General features: G+C 41.0%; 1 protein-coding gene across 1 annotated transcript in view; it reads right to left on the bottom strand.

Moving 5' to 3' along the window:
- The window catches only part of CHI3L2 (chitinase 3 like 2), a 271,894-nt gene that overhangs the window by 187,204 nt on the left and 67,679 nt on the right, over nucleotides 1-17,011 (bottom strand). The window lies entirely within an intron of this gene.

The raw sequence follows: 17,011 nt of genomic DNA, 5'->3' as shown, positions 1-17,011 counted from the left end.
TCATGGACCTCCAGCCTGCACTCCCCCACCACGTCCTCTGCTCAACAAGGACAAAACATCTCCTAACAAGGTGGCAGAGACCATCACCATGAAAAGTACAAGTCTGATAGGTTTTTTGGCCATTCTCGGGGCTGATAAGCATCCATTTAAACATTATGATTAGGTTTTTATGCTGTGGACATTTCATGCCTGGCATCAAAGCATGCATTTATTGGAAAGTAAACACTAAAAATCCTTGGAAGGTATTAGCTGTTCCTAAATATTTTTTCTTTGTAGAATTAGTCTTATATAATTTGTGCAATCAGTGCCTAAGGAACTTTCATCTTATTAGGTGCTACTTTATGAACATTCTACCCACACCTGTTCTTTGAAATGATCTTAGTCATGTGTGCTCAGTCACTCAGTCACGTTTGACACTTTGTGACTCCCGTGGACTATAGCCCACCAGGCTCTTTTGTCCATGGGATTTCCCAGGCAAGAATACTGGAGTGGGTTTCCAGAAGGATATAGGTTCCTTCTCCAGGGGATCTTCCCTACCAAGGTTTGGAACCCCTGTCTCCTATATGGGCAGGCAGATTCTTTATCTCTGAGCCACTCGATGTGAGGCAACCTTAGTCACACTTATACAGTAATTTTATATAAGAACATGTGGTTCCCAAAATGTACCCTCTGGAGGTCAGTGAGAACTCCCTAATCCACAGGTCCAAATTACATCTAGAAAACATTCAAAGATATCTTGTGCTGTGGAGAGATAATAGTGATGATATTGAAAAGTTTCTTTTAGTAGAAATATTTGCATCATGACCTTTTGGAGAATTTTTTGTTTAAAATTAACGCCAATCCACCCTCTTAAACATTATACACTACTATTGTCTTATAAAAAAATTTCTGCTTCAGCCAAAATGGTCTATTCTTTGTCCCCAACATGTTCTGCATGCCATTGCTCACACTGTCTCTCCATACTTTGCATGTAATGTCTTCTCCTTCTCCTCACTGCCTACCACAGTATTACAGTTCTTCAAATCCCAGGTTGGATCCTCTCTTTGAAGCTCAATGATCTCTCCTTCCTCTGAAATACTTATGTCCTCTGGTGCATACTGCCTGTTCTTGCTTCCTTCATGCTGTCTTATGACAGTACCAGGAAAGCAGTTGGTGGACATATGAGTGTCCATCATGGGAAGCTGGCAACTTAGGAGACTTATTGTAGATACAGACTGATTTTTATTTTATTTTTTATCACATTTAGAAATTGTATCCATTCACCCAGTGATAATTAGGTCCTGGGTGTTTGGTTCCCACTCATAAGACCAAAGAAAGTTTGGTAGAAGTGGCTGGTATTTCAGTTATAAAAATAATGTCAACAAACACCACAAGCACCTACATATGCCAGAGATCATGCTTGATGTTTATATTATTAAGAATTTATTTTTTGAAAGTGAATAAACCAACTTTGGACTTCCCAGGTGGCTCAGTGGTAAAAAAAAAATCCACCTGCCAATGCAGGAGATATAAGAGACGTGGGTTTGATCCCTGGGTCAGGAAGATCCCTTAGAGAAGGAAATGGCAACCCATTCCAGTGTTCTTGCCTGGGAAATCCCATGGACAAAGAAACTGGAGGGCTACAGTCCATGGAATCACAAAAGAGTCAGACAAGACTTAGTGACTAAAATAAACAAACAAATAACAACAACAAAAAACCCAACCCTAACAAGCACAAAACATTATATTAGAAGAATATGAGGAAACTCACAGAATCAAAGATAAGAACATGGGATGTGCCACTGATAATAGCAAAAATCACATTCCTTTTGTTAGCAAAGTAGGAGGTGGGCCTAGGACCAATAAGCTCCAATTTTAATTTTTATTAATGTGTCAGTCCACACAAGAATCCAAGTCCTGGGAGAAATAGTCTGATTGTGTAGCTTTGAGCTTGAGCCACTCTTTTGCTTAAGGAAAGAACAGGGCACTTGGATTTAAAGTTCCATTTGGATTGGCCACAAAATGAAATTCTAAAAGAATGGAGAGTAAATACTGCATGACTGAAAAACAATTAATGTTCGTCAGAGGGCTCCACATCATTATTTTATTTAGCTTATAAAAAGGATTACTACTGTCACCTCAACTTTGTAGATGAGAAAATTGATCAAACAAATCTTAAGCACAAGGTCCTGGATTCAGTGCTAAGGCTAGGGGTGTCCACAATGGAAATCTCTTAATATTTACTCTGCATTGCTTCCTTATATAAAGTGATCTAGTAGGTGTCCTGGGTTGAACTGGGAAAAGAGATTCTATGAGGTTCAGTTCAGTTCAGCCACACAGTTGTGTCTGACTCTTTGTGACCCCATGGACTGCAGCACATCAGGATTCCCTGTCCACAACCAACTGCTGGAACTTTCTCAAACTCATGTCCATTGAGTCAATGATTCCATACAACCATCTCATCCTCTGTCTTCCCCTTCTCCTCTTGCCTTCAATCATTCCCAGCATCAGGGTCTTTTCCAATGAGTCAGGTGACCAAGTATCAGAGTTTCAGCTCTAGTATCAGTCCTTCAAAAGAATATTCAGAACTCATTTCCTTTAGGATGGACTGGTTGGATCTCCTTGCAGTCCAAGAAACTCTCAAGAGTCTTCTCCAACACCACAGTTCAAAAACATCAATTCTTCAAAGCTCAGCTTTCTTTATAGTCCAACTTTCACATTCATACATGACTACTGGAAAAACCATAGCCTTGACTAGATGGACCTTTTTTGGCAAAGTAACGTCTCTGTTTTTTAATATGCTGTCTAGGTTGATCATAGCTTTTCTTCCAAGGAGCAAGTGTCTTTTAATTTCATGGTCCCAGTCACCATCTGCAGTGATTTTGGAGCCCCCAGAAATAAAGCCTGTCACTGTTTCCCATTCTGTTTTCCATAAAGTGATGGGACCAAATGCCATGATCTTAGTTTTCTGAATGTTGAGTTTTCAGCCAACTTTTTCGCTCTGCTCTTTCACTTTCATCAAGAGGCTCTTTAAGTTCTTCTTCAGTTTCTGCCATATGGATGGTGTCATCTGCAAATCTGAGGTTATTGATATTTCTCCTGGAAATCTTGATTCCAGCTTTTGCTTCATCCTGGCATTTCGCATGATGTACTCTGAATATAAGTTAAATATACAGCCTTGATGAACTCCTTTCCTGATTTGGAACCAGTCTGCTGTTCCATGTCTGATTCTAACTGTTGCTTCTTGACCTGCATACAGATTTCTCAGGAGGCAGGTGAGGTGCTCTAGTATTCCCATCTCTTGAAGAATTTTCCACAGTTTGTTGTGATCCACACAAAGGCTTTGGCGTAGTCAATAAAGCAGAAGACGATGTTTTTCTGGAACTCTCTTGTTTTTTCAGTGATCCAAAGGATGTTGGCATTTTGATTTCTGGTTCCTCTGCCTTTTCTAAATCCAGCTTGAACATATGGAAGTTCTTGGTTCACGTACTGTTGAAGCCTCGCTTGGAGAATTTTGAGCTTTACTTTGCTAGTGTATGAGATGATTGCATTTGTCTGGTAGTTCGAGCATTACCTTTCTTTGGGATTGGAATGAAAACTGACTTTTCCAGTCCTGTGGCCACTGCTGAGTTTTCCAAATTTGCTGGCATATTGAGTGCAGCACTTTCACAGAATCAGCTTTTAGGATTTGAAATAGCTCAACTGGAATTCCACCACCTCCACTAGCTTTGCTCATAGTGATGCTCCTTAAGTCCACTTGACTTCACATTCCAGGATGTCTGCCTCTAGGTGAGTGATCACATCATCGTGGTTATCTGGGTCATGAAGATGTTTTTTGTGTAGTTCTTCTGTGTATTCTTGCCACCTCTTCTTAATATCTTCTGCTTCTCTTAGGTCCATACCATTTCTGTCCTTTATTGAGCCCAACTTTGCATGAAATATTCCCTTGGTATCTCTAATTTTCTTGAAGAGATCTCTAGTCTTTCCCATTCTATTGTTTCCTCTCTTTCTTTGCACTGATCACTTAGAAAGGCTTTCTTATCTGTCATTTCTATTCTTTGGAACTCTACATTCAAATGGGTATCTTTCCTTTTCTCCTTTGCCTTTAGCTTCTCTTCTTTTCTCAGCTATTTGTAAGGTCTCCTCAGACAACTATTTTGCCTTTTTGCATTTTTTTTCTTGCTCATTCCCTCAGTACAATGTCATGAATCTCCATCCATAGTTCTTCAGGCACTCTGTCTATCAGATCTAATCCCTTGAATCTATTTGTCACTTCCACTGTATAATCAATCTGATTTTGGTGTTGACCATCTGGTGATGTCCATGTGTAGAATCTTCTCTTGTGTTGTTGGAAGAGGGTGTTTGCTATGACCAGTGCGTTCTCTTGGCAAAACTCTATTAGCCTTTGCCCTGCTTCATTCCGTGCTCCAAGGACAAATTTGCCAGTTACTCCAGGTGTTTCTTGACTTCCTACTTTTGCATTCCAGTCCCCTATAATGAAAAGGACATCTTTTTTGGGTGTTAGTTCTAAAAGATCTTGTAGGTCTTCATAGAACCGTTCAACTTCAGCTTCTTCAGCATTACTGGTTGGGGCATAGACTTGGATTACTGTAATATTGAATGGTTTGCCTTGGAAACAAACAGAAATCATTCTGTCATTTTTAAGATCGCATCCAAGTACTGCATTTCGGACTCTTTTGTTGACCATGATGGCTACTCCATTTCTTCTAAGGGATTCCTGCCCACAGTAGTAGATATAATGGTCATCTGAGTTAAATTCACCCATTCCAGTCCATTTTAGTTCACTGATTCCTAGAACGTCGACGTTCACTCTTGCCATCTCCTGTTTGACCACTTCCCATTTGCCTTGATTCATGGACCTAACATTCCAGGTTCCTATGCAATATTGCTCTTTGCAGCACTGGAACTTGCTTCTATCATCAGTCACATCCACAACTGGGTATTTGTTTGGCTTTGGCTCCATCCCTTCATTCTTTCTGGAGTTATTTCTCCACTGATCTCTAGTAGTATACTGGGCAACTAGCGACCTAGGGAATTCCTCATTCAGTATCCTTTCATTTTGCCTTTTGATACTGTTCATGGGGTTCTCAAGGCAAGTGTACTGAAGTGGTTTGCCATTCCCTTCTCCAGTGGACCACATTTTGTCAGACCTCTCCACCATGATGCATCCATCTTGGGTGGCCCCACACAGCATGGCTTAGTTTCACTGAGTTAGACAGGGCTGTGGTCCATATGATCAGATCAACTAGTTTTTTGTGATTATGATTTCAGTGTGTCTGCCCTCTAATGCTCCCTCCCAATACCTACCATCTTATTTGGGTTTCACTTACCTTGGTTGTGGAGTATCTCTTCACAGCTGCTCCAGCAAAATAGAAGATCTATACAGTTAGCAAAAACAAGAACAGGAGCTGACTGTGGCTCAGATCATGCCAAATTCAGACTTAAATTGAAGAAAGTAGGGAAAACCAAAAGACCATTCAGATATGACCTAAATCAAATCCCTTATGATTATACAGTGGAAGTAAGAAATAGATTTAAGGGTTTAGATCTGATAGATAGAGTGCCTGATGAACAATGGACGGAGGTTCGTGACATTGTACAGGAGAAAGGGACCAAGACCATCCCCATGGAAAAGAAATGCAAAAAAGCAAAATGGCTGTCTGAGGAGGCCTTACAAATAGCTGTGAAAAGAAGAGAAGTGAAAAGCAAAGGAAGCAAGGAAAGATATAAGCATCTGAATGCAGAGTTCCAAAGAATAGCAAGGAGAGATAAGAAAGCCTTCCTCAACGATCAATGAAAAAGAAATAGAGGAAAACAACAGAATAGGAAAAACAAGAGATCTTTTCAAGAAAATTAGAGATATCAAGGGAACATTTCAGGCAAAGATGGGTTCGATAAAGGACAGAAATGGTATGGACCTAACAGAAGCAGAAGATATTAAGAAGAGGTGGCAAGAATACACAGAAGAACTGTACAAAAAAGATCTTCACAACCAAGATAATCACGATGGCGTGATCACTCATTTGGAACCAGACATCTTGGAATGTGAAGTCAAGTGGGCCTTAGAAAGCATCACTATGAACAAAGCTAATGGAGGTGATGGAATTCCAATTGAGCTATTTCAAATCCTGACAGATGATGCTGTGAAAGTGCTGCACTCAATATGCCAGCAAATTTGGAAAACTCAGCAGTGGCCACAGGACTGGAAAAGGTCAGCCTTCATTCCAATCCCAAAGAAGGGGAATGCCAAAGAATGCTCAAACTACCGCACAATTGCACTCATCTCACACACTAGTAAAGTCATGCTCAAAATTCTCCAAGCCAGGTTTCAGCAATATGTGAACCGTGAACTCCCAGATGTTCAAGCAGGTTTTAGAAAAGGCAGAGGCACCAGAGATCAAATTGCCAACATCCGCTGGATCATGGAGAAAGCAAGAGAGTTCCAGAAAAACATCTATTTCTTCTTCATTGACTATGCCAAAGCCTTTGACTGTGTGGATCACAATAAACTGTGGAAAATTCTGAAAGAGATGGGAATCCCAGAACACCTTACCTGCCTCTTGAGAAACCTGTATGCAGGTCAGGAAGCAACAGTTAGAACTGGACATGGAACAGACTGGTTCCAAATAGGAAAAGGAGTACGTCAAGGCTGTATATTGTCACCCTGCTTATTTAACTTATATGCAGAGTCCATCATGAGGAACGCTGGGCTGGAAGAAGCACAAGCTGGAATCAAGATTGCTGGGAGAAATATCAATAACCTCAGATATGCAGATGACACCACCCTTATGGCAGAAAATGAAGAGGAACTAAAAAGCCTCTTGATGAAAGTGAAAGAGGAGAGTGAAAAGGTTGGCTTGAAGCTCAAGATTCAGAAAACAAAGATCATGGCATCTGGTCTCATCACTTCATGGGAAATAGATGGGAAACAGTGGAAACAGTGTCAGACTGTATTTTTTTTGGCTCCAAAATCACTGCGGATGCTGATTGCAGCCATGAAATTAAAAGACCCTTACTCCTTGGAAGGAAAGTTATGACCAGCCTAGATAGCATATTAAAAAGCAGAGGCATTATTTTGCCAACCAAGGTCCGTTTAGTCAAGGCAATGGTTTTTCCCGTGGTCATGTATGGATGTGAGAGTTGGACTGTGAAGAAAGCTGATCGCCGAAGAATTGATGCTTTTGAACTGTGGTGTTGGAGAAGACTTGAGAGTCCCTTGGACTGCAAGGAAATCCACTGGTCTATTCTAAAGGAGATCAATCCTGGGTGTTCATTGGAAGGACTTATGCTAAAGCTGAAACTGCAATACTTTGGCCACCTCATGCGAAGAGTTGACTCACTGGAAAAGACTCTGATGCTGGGAGGGATTGGGGGTAGGAGGAGACGGGGATGACAGAGAATGAGATGGCTGAATGGCATCACCGACTCTATGGACATGAGTTTGAGTGAACTCCGGGAGTTGGTGATGGACAGGGAGGCCTGGCGTGCTGTGGTTCATGGGGTCGCAAAGAGTTGGACACGACTAAGCAACTGAAATGAACTGAACTGAACTGTATAATCATAAGGGAATTGACTTAGGTCATACCTTAATGGTCTAGTGATTTTCCCTACTTTCTTCAAACTAAGTATGAATTTTGCAAATAGGAGCTCATGATCTGAGCCACAGTCAGCTCCCAGTTTTGTTTTTGCTTACGGTATAGAGTTTCTTCATCTTTCAGTTCAGTTCAGTTCAGTTCAGTCGCTCAGTCGTGTCCGACTCTCCGCAATCGCATGAATCACAGCCCGCCAGGCCTCCCTGTCCATCACCAACTCCCAGAGTTCACGCAAACTCATGTCCACAGAGTCGGTGATGCCATCCAGCCATCTCATTCTCTGTCATCCCCTTCTCCTCCTGCCCCCAACCTTTCCCAGCATCAGAGTCTTTTCCAGTGAGTCAACTCGTCGCATGAGGTGGCCAAAGTATTGGAGTTTCAGCTTTATCATCAGTCCCTCCAATGAACATCCAGGATTGATCTCCTTTAGAATGGACTGGTTGGATCTCCTTGCAGTATAAGGGACTCTCAAGAGTCTTCTCCAACACCACAGTTCAAAAACATCGATTCTTTGGCGATCAGCTTTCTTCACAGCCCAACTCTCACATCCATACATGACCACGGGAAAAACCATTGTCTTGACTAGACGGACCTTGGTTGGCAAAGTAATGTCTCTGCTTTTTAATATACTATCAAGGTTGATCATAACTTTCCTTCCAAGGAGTAAGCGTCTTTTAATTTCATGACTGCAATCAGCATCTTCATCTTTGGCTTCAAATAATACAATCAATCTGATTTTGGTATTGACCATCTGGCGATGTCCATGTGTGGAGTTGTCTCTTGTGTTGTTGGAAGAGGGTGTTTGCTATGACCAATTCCTTCTCTTGGCAAAATTTGGTTAACTTTTGCCTTACTTTATTTTGTACTCCAAAGCCAAACTTGCCTATTACTCCAGGTATCTCTTGACTTCCTACTTTTGCATTCCAATCCCCTATGATGCAATGGACATATTTTTTGAGTATTAATTTTAGAAGGTCTTATAGGTCTTCATGCTGCTTCTGCTGCTCCTTTCACTTCAGTCGTGTCTGACTCTGTGCGACCCCATAGACGGCAGCCCACCAGGCTCCTCTGTCCCTGGGATTCTCCAGGCAAGAACACTGGAGTGGGTTGCCATTTCCTTCTTCAATGCATGAAAGTGAAAAGTGAAACTAAAGTCGCTCAATCGTATCCAACTCTTCGCGACCCCATGGACTGCAGCTCATAGAACCACTCAATTTCAGCTTCTTCAGTTTGAGCATAGACTTGGATTACTGTGGTATTGAATGGTTTGCCTTGGAAACGAACAGAGATCAGCCTGTTGTTTTTGAGATTGCACCGAAGTACTGCTTTCAGACACTTCTGTTGACTATGAGGCCTACTCCATTTCTTCCAAGGGATTCTTGCCCTCAGTAGTAGATATAATAGTCATCTGAGTTAAATTCACCCGTTCTAGTCCATTTTAGTTCATTGATTCCTAAACTGTCAATGTTCACTCTTGCCATCTCCTGTTTGACCACTTCCAATTTACCTTGATTCATGGACCTAACATTCCAGGATCCTATGCAATATTGCTCTTGACAGCACTGAACTTTACTTCCATCACCAGTCACATCCACAACTGGGTGTTGTTTTCACTTTGGCTCTGTCTCTTCATTCTTCCTGGAGTTGTTTTTCCACTGTTCTCCAGTAGCATATTGGATAACTACTGACCTGGAGAGTTTATCTTTCAGTGTCATATCTTTTTGCCTTTTCATACTGTTCATGGGGTTCTCAAGGCAAGAATACTGAAGTGGTTTTCCATTCCTTTCTCCGGTGGACCACATTTTATCAGAACTCTCCGCAATGACCCATCTGTCTTTGGTGGCCCTATGTGGCATGGCTCATATTTTCATTGAGTTAGACAAAGCTGTGGTCCACTTTATCATTTTGATTAGTTTCCGGTGATTGTGGTTTTCCTTCTGTCTGCCCTGTGATAGATAGAGATAAGAGGTTTATGGACGAGGTGCCCAGGAAAATATGGTTGTGATGAAGAGCTAGAGTTGTATCAAATTGAGGTTATGTCAAAGATATGAAAAAAAAAAAAACAAACAATAAAACAGGAAGACCACCAGTCCCAGATTTATCCTATTAGTATTTAGCTCTATCAGACCTAACTCCACTTAGATTTAGTGAGATATTTTCCTTTGAATATGGTTCTCCTGGCCCTGTTTGAAGACCTGCAGACATAACATCCCTTCTTAATAGCTATTTGGGAGATCTATGTGAGTCTCTGTTAAGCTTTCCTTCCATCTAAGCACTTGAGTGTTGGAAAGAATTACCATCATCATCAGATTTGTAGAATAATAAAGGTTTAGAAGTGTTGGCATTGCATATTTCTTCATATTCAAGCTTTTTCAATAAGCTTATATTATGTTTCAGTACAGTTCAGTTGCTCAGTCATGTCCGACTCTTTGTGACCCCATGAATCACAGCACGTCAGGCCTCCCTGTCCATCACCAACTCCCGGAGTTCACTCAAACTCATGTCCACAGAGTCGGTGATGCCATCCAGCCATCTCATTCTCTGTCGTCCCCTTCTCCTCCCGCCCCCAATCCCTCCCAGCATCAGAGTCTTTTCCAGTGAATCAACTCGTCGCATGAAGTGGCCAAAGTATTGGAGTTTCAGCTTTAGCATCAGTCCTTCCAATGAACACCCAGGATTGATCTCCTTTAGAATGGACTGGTTGGATCTCCTTGCAGTCCAAGGGACTCTCAAGAGTCTTCTCCAGCACCACAGTTCAAAAGCATCAATTCTTCGGTGCTCAGCTTTCTTCACAGTCCAACTCTCACAACCATACATGACCACTGGAAAAACCATAGCCTTGGCTAGACGGACCTTTGTTGGCAAAGTAATGTCTCTGCTTTTAAATACGCTGTCTAGGTTGGCCATAACTTTCCTTCCAAAGAGTAAGCGTCTTTTAATTTCATGACTGCAGTCACCATCTGCAGTGATTTTCGAGCCCAGAAAAATAAAGTCAGCCACTGTTTCCACTGTTTCCCCACCTATTTGCCATGAAGTGATGGGACCGGATGTCATGATCTTAGTTTTCTGAATGTTGAGTTAGTTTATTATTCAGTTTTAATATATTCATTAATTTTGATTTTATGTAAGTGAAGTAGTATCATATATATTCTTCTATTTCTTGTGTTTTTCTTACCATTAAGTTTTTGAGATTCATCCAAGTTGTTACAAGTGCAAAGTGTTTACTTGTTTTCACAATTGTATGGTATTTCATTATATGAATATGCTGCAACTTTCTTATCCTTTCCGTTTAGAACAACATGTGTTTTTTCACCCAGGTTCCCCCCTTACATGCTGCTGTAAGCATTCCTCTATCCAACTCTGGGTACACATTTTCAAATTTCTTGTGTGTGCACCTGAGAGTGGGATTGCTGAGTGAAATAGCACATGTATCTAAAACTTTACTACTTAGCTAAACATTTCTTTTCCAAAGTAGTTGCATCAGTTTGCTCTATCAACGGCAAGTAGGGAGGTGAGTTAGATTTCATTGTTTCTTTATTGTTCCTATAAATGGATGGGGTAACTGAGAAGAGAATTTGCTTAAGTTACACAGTAAAATACATATCCAGAACTTGAGCTCAGAGCTTCTGATTCCTAGTTCTGTGTTTTCTATTTACTTGTTTGTTTATTGTTTTGCTGAATTCAATATTTTCACTAATGCAGCCTAAGACTATAATCTCCTGAAGCAACTTTACCACAGTTTTGCTTCATATGGAGCCTGTATATGAAATGAACTCAAGTAAAATGGACTCTTGCTCGTATGTACTTGGGAAACTGACTTTTTGTAACCTTACGCAAAATTTTATTATACACAGCATTGTGCTTTGTTTCATTTGTTTATAGCCCACATCTCCTGCTGACAGGTAAGTCCTTTTTATTCATCTCTATATCTCTAGTGACTAGCACAGTTCTTGGCCTTGCAAGGAATTAATCAACTAATGTATAATGATTTCAATTTAATGTAAGTGAAATACAGGAGCTGATGATTATCTCTTTAATTTTGTTTCATCTCTTGGGCCATTGTTCCATCTTATTAATATCTTCTAGAATTACTTCTGCCATACATCATATTAGGTTAACTCGTCTGCATTTTATCATCCAAAGATGAGACTACAATTAAAGGTGAGGAGCATTATGACTTCTACCACACAGAATGGTGACTTCTTTGAATCAGGACAAATAATGGCCAGAGTCCTGGAAAGTTAAGAATGATTGGGTGAATCTTCCTCAGGGTGCAAGTCTCATTTGCCTGAGGCCAATAGAGGAAGATGTTCATTCACAAGGAAGAACCCCTGATGGGCCTATTACATAAAACAGAAATTGTCATGTATATCCAGAATCATTCTTCCCCAGTGGCTCTGAAGGTAAGGAATCTGCCTGCAATGTGGGAGACCTGGGTTCGATCACTGGGTTGGGAAGATCCCCTGGAGAAGGGAAGGGCTACTCACTCCAGTATTCTATCAACCAATCGGTGACTATTTCCTTACTAATGAACTTAAGCATTATAGGGACTGAATAAAGCCATCATTGGAAGATGCAGTACAAAGGTCAAGAAATAACTGACTAATGACAACAACATTGGTCCCATGTCAGTTCCAATGATTAGATAGCCAGTACTATTCCAGGAAGAAGAAAATTTCTGTTCTGAGGACTACTTGGCCTTGGGACACAGGATCCTTCACTGACACTCAGTTATATTGGCAAGTAGTGAGTGGTGTAACCCAATAGAATCTTTTGGAAGCATAGTAACATTTGGAGACACTATAATGGCTTGCTAGCTCTCCCTGACTGCATTGTATTCTAGATGGTAGATGTAGTATCATAAAGATTAGCAGAGGCATCCACAACCTATGAGAGGTGCGTCAGAGAACTCATGGCAACCTAAGTGATAATTGTCCTGGGAGGATCTAGTGAAAGTGAAAATGCATCACATCCAGCTGCTCAGGTTTCAGATGCTTCCTTCCCAACTAGCAAGGGGTTTTCTTCTTCCATAAATATTTATGTCAATTTCCCCATACCTGGAGCCATCACCTAGGTAGGAATCCTGCATCAACAATTGCCCATTCCCATGAGTCATGGAATAATTGAAGGGTTTCTTTTGTACCAGGACCAGGTAAGAATGGCTACCCAGTGTCACACAGTAAGTTTTGGACCCAGAGCAGGGTAAAGGCAATGGGCACAGCTGCAGTTGGGTAGACCCTCAACATCCAGGTAGAGATAGCAGTAACCCAGGTTGCCTCTGCCAATCCTTCAGCAGAGAGTGCAGTCCTGATTTTATAGTTGTCTAGAATCAGTGTTGGGGAAATAAAAAGATTATGGAATGTGTGGGAAGGGAGACCTGGATTGGATCCCCAAATTATAGTTGTTCAGCTCCAGAAAGTTTCCTGTCCTCGTATTCCTAGGTTCCTGTCCTCGTATTCCTAGGTTCCTAGCCGACGGCTGGAGAATAGATCAACTATTTCTGGGATGGCTCTATTCAGGACATTTATAACATTGGGCAAACAATCCACTTAGTCTACCATTTGGAAGTAAACACCTGGCTTAAGCAGTTTGTGTTCAGGCTAACTTTTCCACATTCCCTTGACCCCATCCTCTGTGGGTAATCGGACATGAAATAGCATCAGATTATGTTTGGACATTGTCTTAGTCTGTTTGGGCTGCTATAACAAAATACCATAGACTGGGAAATTTAAAATAGCAGAAATTTGTTTTCTCACGGTTCCCGAAGCTGGAAAGTTCACGTTTCTGACAGTGTTTAATTTCTGGTAAAAGCTCTTTTCCTGACTTACAGACAGCCACCTTCTGGTTGTTTCTTTGAATGGTGGAAAGAAAGAGATCTCTGGTGTCTCTTCTTCTTCCAGTTCTATTGGATTAGGGCTCCACCCTTGTGACCTCATTTAACCTTAATTCTCTTCTTAAAGGCCCTATCTCCAATACTGTCACAGGAGGCTTACAGCTTCAACATGTGAATTTCAGTTCAGTTCAGTTCAGTTCAGTCGCTCAGTCGTGTCCGACTCTCCGCGACCCCATGAATCACAGCACGCCAGGCTTCCCTGTCCATCACCAACTCCTGGAGTTCACTCAAACTCATGTCCACAGAGTCGGTGATGCCATCCAGCCATCTCATTCTCCGTCTTTCCCTTCTCCTCCCGCCCCCAATCCTTCCCAGCATCAGAGTCTTTTCCAGTGAGTCAACTCGTCGCATGAGGTGGCCAAAATATTGGAGTTTCAGCTTTAGCATCAGTCCTTCCAATGAAAACCCAGGATTGATCTCCTTTAGAATGGACTGGTTGGATCTCCTTGCAGTCCAAGGGACTCTCAAGAGTCTTCTCCAGCACCACAGTTCAAAAGCATCAATTCTTCGGCGATCAGCTTTCAGGGGGACACAATTCTGGTCACAGCAAACATTGCAATAATAGAACTATCCCTTTAATGCTGATACATGTGGACACTAATTCTAATTAGGAAGCAAATGCCTCCAAATCATCAAGTCAGGAGGTGCCAGGGAACTCCTGACTATGACAGCCCCTGAGTGCTACTTCATTTGATCAAACATTTTACAGCCAGTCTTTTAGAAACAGGGTATTATTTTGACTACCTCACAATTCTGTCCTGTAAATAGCCCCTTATCCACAGGGGATAAAATCCAAGATCTCCAGTGGATGTCAAAAATGGCAGATAGTACCAAATCCTAAATATTGCTATTGTTGCTGCTCCATAGCTAAGTTGAGTTAGGAGTCACAAAGTCAAGGACTGTAGCACACCAGGCTCTTCTGTCCTCCACTATCTTCCAGAGTTTGCTCAAATTTATATCCATTGAGTTGGTGATGCTATCTAACCATTCATCCTGTGCTGCCCTCTTCTTCTGCCCTCAATCTTTCCCAGGGTCATAGTCTTCCAATAAGCCAGCTCTTCACATCAGATGGCCACATTAGGTAACCACTCAGCTTCAGAACCAATCCAACAGAATATTCCAATGAATATCTAGGGTTAATTTCCTTTAGGACTGACTGGTTGGATCTCCTTGCAGTCCAAGGGACTCTCAAGAGTCTTCTCCAGCACCACAGTTCAAAATAATCAATTCTTCAGTGCTCAGCCTTCTTTATGGCTAAATTCTCACATCCATACATGACTATTGGAAAAACCACAGCTTTGATTATACAGACATTTGTCTGCAAAGTGATGTCTCTGCTTTTTAACACACTGTCTAGGTTTGTCACAGCTCTCCTTCCAAGGAGCAAGCATCTTTTGATTTTATGGCTGCATTCACAGTGCACAGTGATTTTGGAGCCCAAGGAAAGAAAATCTGTCACTGCTTCCACTTTTTCAACTTCCATTTGCCACGAATCTATGGGACCAGATGCCATGATCTTAGTTTTTGGAGTGTTGAGTTTTAAACCAGCTTTTTCACTCTCCTCTTTCACCCTCATCTAAAGGTTCTTTAGTCCCTCTTCACTTTCTGCCATTAAAGTGGTATTATCTATATATCTGAGATTGTTGATATTTCTGCCACAATCCTGATTCCAGCTTGTGATTCATACAGCTCAGCATTTCACATGATGTACTCTACATGAACTAAATAAGCAGGGTGACAAAATACAGCCTTGAACTTACTCCTTTCTCAATTTTGAACCAGTCCATTGTTTCATGTCCATGACCAGTTCTAACCATTGCTTCTTGAGTGCATACAGGTTTCTCAGAAGACAAATAAGGTGATCTGGTACTCTCATCTCTTTAAGAATTTTCCACAATTTGTTGTGATCCACACAGTTAAAGGCTTTAGTGCAGTCAGTGAAGCAGAAGTTTGATGGGGTTTTTTTTGGAACTTCCTTGCTTATGATCCAATGAAAGTTGGCAATTTGATCTCTTGTTCCTCTGCTTCTTTAAAACCTAACTTGTACATCTAAAAGCTCTTGGTTCATGTACTGCTGAAGCCTAACTTGAAGGATTCTGAGCATAACCTTGCTAGCATATGAAATGAGTGCAATCCTATATATACCATTTTTCCCCCCATACTTACATTCCTATGGTAAAGCTTAATTTATATTACACACAGTAAGAGATCTACAACATTATTAAGGAAATAGAAAATTATAGCAATATACTATATTAAAAGTTATGCAAATATGATCTCTCAAAGTATCTTACTGTATTCATATTTCTTGTAAGGTGTGAGATGACAAAATGCCTACTTGATGAGTTAAAGTGTGATGAATGAAATAATATTAGACTATTCTTGACCTTCTGATTATACGTCAAAAAGAGGATCATCTTCTTGGGGTGATCCTGAATCCAAAGCCATGACAATGTCCATGTTTGAATGTCAGGAGAAAACAGAGTTGATGCTGGGGATCCTGAGCAGGACAAAGAGAAATGGCACAAGAGTTCATTACTCAAAGAGGAATGGTGCACAATTTGCTGCTGCTGCTGCTAAGTCACTTCAGTCGTGTCCGACTCTGTGTGACCCCACAATTTACAACTTATGAATTGTTTATTTCTGGAATTTCCCATTTAATAGCTTTATACCATGCTTGACCAGTAGTAAACTACACCATGGAAAAAGAAACCACAGACAAGGAGGGACTACTGTATTCTGGATATGTTGTCCCTTATTTTTCTTTCCAGCTTACTCACCAAGTGATCAATCCAGTTGCACTCATCCCTTTGGTAACAAATTGCTGTTTTCTTCCATAAACTAAGATAGGTACTGAGAGAGTCAGTTCCTAGGCAGGTTGATAAGAAGTCAGGGGATCTCCAAGGAGAGAGGGGTCTGGAATTCTCAAGGAGGAAGAAAGGAAAAACTTTTTCCCCCTCTACATTCCTTATATAACAATAATGTATCCTGCTTGAGGACAGTTTCTGGAAAAATCTTTCTGGCTTATCCTGTAATCTTAAAATGTGAATTATGGGAGTGGGTCTAGTAAGGTCATTACAACCTCCAGACATTCTTTTGATTCACTGCAATAACTAATTAAAAGTATATAACTCCATTGCTAACATTAGTGAGAGGGCACTCTTTCTGCCTGCTTCTGATGTCTATGTCAGAAGCTTTCTCTATCTCTTTTATACTTTAATAAAACTCTATTACACAAATGCTCTGAGCGATCAAGCCTCGTCTCTGGTCCCAGACTGAATTCTTCTCCTCCAGAGGGCAAGAATCCCGGCGTCTTTCATGGTTCAGCAGCAACCTTTCAGTACCATCATAATATTCATCATGTTTGAACCCTTTACTTATAAGCCATAATAGCACAGGCTTCTAAGATGTAACACATTAGTAGGAAATTACCCAGAAGTTCTGTTGGTTCAGTCTCCCCTACTTGTGATTATATTCTTTAATTGTTGTGGGAAATTAATCATATAAGTCACATATTGTAATTCTG

This window comes from Moschus berezovskii, chromosome 4 (assembly GCF_049115385.1).
Source record: "Moschus berezovskii isolate FMDL1 chromosome 4, NW_MosBer_1.0, whole genome shotgun sequence".
NCBI lineage: Eukaryota > Metazoa > Chordata > Mammalia > Artiodactyla > Moschidae > Moschus > Moschus berezovskii.
This window is presented reverse-complemented; position numbering and strand designations above follow the sequence as displayed.